Here is a 5109-nt window from a genome sequence, read left to right as displayed (position 1 = left end):
CCTAGGTGGTAGGCTAGAGTGTTATTGAGAAAAATTACACATATACCAGCTAATGTATGTTACTGTTGCCTATAAATAGTCCCCCAAAAGAGAAAAATAAATAAGCAAAAGTAATATCTAGAAAAATTGTGACTGTCCATGTAGTGTTTATAGAGAAAACATTGAGTTTGGTATTGTCTTATTTTATTCAGATACCAGTCTGATTACACACTGCTGGGCCAGGCTAGCTTCACGGGTGGGAGAGAGACAACCAGGGACTCATGGCTGAGGTGGGCCCAGTTCAATCTTTATTGATGAGGAATGCAGTGTGATCTAGCTATCTCTAATCACAATCCTGTCCTATATATATCTCCTGAGGCAGAAGTGTCAGGTTGGAAGAGGATGTACGTAGGATAAGGGGTGGGGAACCAGTGGGGATTAAACCAATGCCCTGCAGGCAGAGCAGTTCACAGGTAACATAGTGATTATGTAAATAGACCACAGCATAAGCAGTGCAACAGAAGAGGTTTTAGAAGCAGAATTTAGAAGCAGACCAACAACACATAGCCCAGGAACACTCAAATAAGAAATCAGATATAACCAGATGTTAAAGATTGGTCTTCAAACATTATAGCACCAGTGAGGCCACGCTTGCCTATGATCTCGCGGACATAAAACCACATCCACACCTCTGTGGCCACCAAACCATTCAGCACAGCTTCCCTAACTGTGAGATGTTTGAAGCTACCAGTTTTAGCACTATTGACTATTTTTTTTTCCAAGCTCTGAATAGCTGTAGGGATCTCAGCAGGGGTTGGAAGAACCAGCCCAACCTTGGCATACTGCCAAAATGTGGCCAATTGAGGCTTGGAGTAAGTCACAGCAGCGTTTATCAGCGTCTGGCCTTCTCAGTGAGGTTATGGACAAACTGAGCCATGACTGCACGATGGAAAGTCCGTCGCCCTGAACCTGGGTGCCTCCCTTTTTTTTTTTTTTAAGTTTTTTAATATTTATTTATTTATTTCCCTCTTGTTGCCCTTGTTTTTTTTCTTAATTGTTCTTGTAGGTATTATTGTTGATGTTGTCGTTGTTGGATAGAACAGAGAGAAATGGAGAGAGGAGAATGGGGGGGGGGAGACAGACACCTGCAGACCTGCTTCACCGCCTGGGAAGTGACTCCCCTGCAAGTGGGGAGCCGGAGGGCTCCAACCAGGATCCTCAAGCTGGTCCTTGTGCTTTGCTCCACCCGCGCTTAACCCACTGCGCCTCCACGGGACTCCCGGGTGTCTCCCTTCTAAGGAGCAAACTCTTCCACCTGCGTCCAGAGCCCACGTTTTATATCACAGCGGTTCTCCTGTGGAGACTGGAACTCCCCAGCTCCTCCGAGAGAAAGGGCTCATGGTAACAGAAAGGATAACAAAGGAAGTTTCCCATATAAAAAATAAATAAAAAGTTTCCCCTAACAGGGCGAGGAGGAAGAGGAGGAGGAGGGAAAAGGAGACTTGACAGCACACTTACCCAGATGGCTGTGCTGTCATCTGCGGACTGGGCTCCTGGCTGCATGTTTGGTTTGCTTTCTTGGGAGATAGCTCGCCACTGGGGCCACCACTTTTTTCCTTTTCTTATTAGATTTTTACTTTCACTTTTTTTCTATATATTTATTTATTATTCCCTTTGGTTGCCCTTGTTTTATTGTTGTATTATGACTGATGTCATTGTTGTTGAATAGGACAGAGAGGGGGAGAGAAAGACAGACACCTGCGGACCTGCTTCACCGCTTGTGAAGCGACTCCCCAGCAGGTGGGGAGCTGGGGGCCGGAACCGGGATACCTCTGCTGGTCCTTGTGGGTTGCGCCACCTGCGCCCAACCTGGTGCGGTACCCCCATTCCCTACTTTCACTTTTTAATCTTTTATTTATCTACTATTGGATAGGCAGATAAATTAAGAGGGGAAGGGGAGATTGAGAGGGAGAGAGAGACAGACACACACCTGCAGCCCTGCTTCACCCCTTGTGAAGCTTTCCCCCTGCAGGTGGGGACCAGGGGCTTGAATCCAGGTTCTTGTGTACTGTAATGCGTGCGCTTAACCAGGTGTGCCACTGCCTGGTCCCCTAGAGCCAACTCTTACCATCTTCCATCCTTGGTTCAAATCCCACACCCCCAACAACTGCCATATGGGAGCACGGTGGGCAGTACTGGAGAGGTGTCTCTCTTCTCATGTCTTTTACCTCCCTCTAAGTTAAAAATGAAAAAGAATGGGCCCCAGAGGTTGCTCAGTAGTCAGTCTCTGTCTACCCCTCTCTCTGTCTCTGTTTCACTCATACATTCCTGACTTCATGCCTCAGAAGCACATTATATAACTAACTAAACAGCCATTTGCAATTCACAAATGAGAAGAAATCATTTGTCTTTTTAAAATAGTTTTTTTATTATCTTTATTAACTGGATAGAAACAGCCAGAAATCAAGAGGGAAGGGGAAGAGAGAGAGGGAGAGAGAGACCAAGAGACACCTGCAGCCCTGCTTCACCACTCACAAAGCTTTGCCCCTGCAGGTGGGGACAGGGGCCTCAAACCTAGATCCTTATGCACTGTAACATGTGCTTTCAACCAGGTGCACCACCACCCAGCTCCAATCATTTGTCTTCTTTAAATGTGTGTGATAGAGGGGCTGGGAGATGGCTGAGTAGACAAAGCACATGATTTACCACTCTACTGGGTTCAGTCTCTGGCACCACACAGGAACACTCTGCACAACACCAGAGGCAAATAAATGCCAAGTATGGGTGAGTCATACAGGTGTCCTCTGCCTCTCCCTTGTTATTTCTATATAGAACTAGCTGGGAGGGGGGCAGGGGTGCTCAGTGGTGAAACTCCATTTGCAGGTTCTACCCCCCGCCCCTCCCCTCAGCACCACATCGAGAAAGGGAGAAAGGACAAATTACTTAAAAATAACTATGGGCAGGGCTGGCAAAATAACTCATATGGACAGTGTGTTGCTTTTCCACGGGCATGCCCCAAGTTCAAGGCTGGCCCCCACTATGTAGAATGAAGCTCTGGTCCTGTGGTCTCTTTCACTCTCTCTGCCTCTGTATCTAAAATGAACTTAATAGTTACAGGGGCCAGTTGATGGCTCACTTGGTAGAGTTCACACATCTCCCTGGTGAAGAACTGGGGTTCAAGTCCCTGGTCCGTATCTGCATGAGAGAGGAAGGCTTCACAACCGATGAAGTAGTACTGCAGGTATCTCTCTGTATCCTTCTCTTTCCCCTTCTCCCTATCTTTCATTCATTTCTTGTATTATTTATTTATTGGATAGAGACAGTGAAATCGAGAGGGAAGGGGAAGAGAGACAGACACCTGCAGCATTGCTTCACCATTCACGAAGTTTTTCCATGCAGATGGGGACTGAGGGCTTGAACCTCCATCCTTGCACATTGTAACATGTGCGCCCAACCAGGTGCACCACTGCCCAGCCCCCCTCTTTCATTCCTTATTAAACGAAGGAAAAAAAGAAAGGAAGAAAGGAAGGGAGACTGCTAGACACAGTGGAACACCACGGCACTACATCTCAGCAATAACCCTCATGACAAAAAAAAAATGTGCATATGCGTGCCTTCACTCTCAGAAGCTCCTGGGTAGATCTATTTTTTTTTTCTCCAGATAAACTGTTGCAAATCAAGCTGCCAAAGCAGAGAAACTGGATATAGAGGAATCTCTGGATTAAGGTCCTTTGATCATTGTCATATACAGATTGTCATATATATGGAGCTAGTTATGTCATATATATGGAGCTAGTTAATTATTATTCTTACCAACCCCTGGACAATTTCTTGAAAGTTTTTAGATTTCTATGGGAAGATTAAAAGAAAAAAGGATCAATAACAATTTTATATAAGAATTTCTCCGGAAAAGTGTGTGTCTTAAGTATTTAATTCCTTTTCCACATCATTGAAGTAGTAGAGATTAGCTACCACAAAAAAAAAAAATTAGAAGTTAGGGGCCCAGTGGTGGTGCACATGGTTAAGTGCAAGGATCCAGGTTTGAGCCCCCAGCTCCCTACCTGCATGGGGACACTTCAAAAGCGGTGAAGCACATCTGCAGGTATCTATCATTCTCTCTCCCTTTCTTTTTTTGTTTTTAATTTCTATTTATAAAATGGAAATGTTGACAAGACCATAGGATAAGAAAGGTACAACTCCACACAATTCCCACCCGCAGAGGTCTATATCCAATCCCCTCCCTTGATAGCTTCCCTGTTCTTTATCCCTCTGGGAACATGAACCCAGGATCATTGTGGGGTGCAGAAGGTGGAAGGTCTGACTTCTGTAATTGCTTCTCCACTGAACATGGATGTTGGCAAGCAAAGAGACTTTCATTCCTGAGGGTTTGATGTCTGAGGTTCAGTCCCCAGCTGTCGGCTTTCTGGCAGGGTGATCTCCAGTCGGAAGGCAACTGACCGGTTCTCTTTTGCTCGCTCAAGGGATGAAATGAAAAACAGACACCGGGGAGACTGAAGCATGCTTAGATCTCATTTATTAGCAGGTAGGCAAGAGTTTAAATAGAAAACCAGACAAAGAACATATTTCAAACATGTCAGGAATTACAGGTTTCTTAAAGGTCAGCTTGCCCCTATGGTAGGGGGCTGGTATGACAGGAATTGATGAGATACATAAAGGTCAAGATAATTATTCTCCATGATGCAAGCAACTTAATTATCCAAAGGTATTTGAGAGAAGCATAGGGGTTAAACCAGTAGGGTGAGACAGAGAGAAGATGGATACCAAAAGGCCATATAGTTTGGAATTTCTCGTCTGGGGTCTGAGGTGTATGATGGAGTGTGTGATAAGGTGTGTTCTCCTCTGTGATCAGAAGGTGAGGTGAACTTTGAGTAAATGAATCTTAAAGTAGGCGGCCATGTGGCCTGCAGTAAATGGAAAGGTGTATTGAGGTTTCTGTGGGCTTGAGAGTCAAGAAGGGAAGAACTTAGTCTGAGAGACGGTTTCTCCCCTTTGCTCACCTTGGTTGAGAGAGACTAACAAGAGGGTATCTTCTCAGACCTCCATCCAAGGATGGGGGGGAGTTCTCCCTAAGCTCTATCAAGCTTACACATAGCCCCACACACAGCACCA

At 45.4% G+C, this 5109-nt stretch overlaps 1 pseudogene; it reads right to left on the bottom strand.

Moving 5' to 3' along the window:
- Nucleotides 1–526: 526 nt before the first annotated feature.
- Nucleotides 527–1092, bottom strand: LOC103112542 (ATP synthase subunit g, mitochondrial-like; annotated as a pseudogene).
- Nucleotides 1093–5109: the final 4017 nt, after the last annotated feature.

Source organism: Erinaceus europaeus, chromosome 2, assembly GCF_950295315.1.
Source record: "Erinaceus europaeus chromosome 2, mEriEur2.1, whole genome shotgun sequence".
Lineage (NCBI taxonomy): Eukaryota > Metazoa > Chordata > Mammalia > Eulipotyphla > Erinaceidae > Erinaceus > Erinaceus europaeus.
Note: the sequence above shows the minus strand (reverse complement) of the source record. Positions and strands in the feature narration are given on the sequence as shown.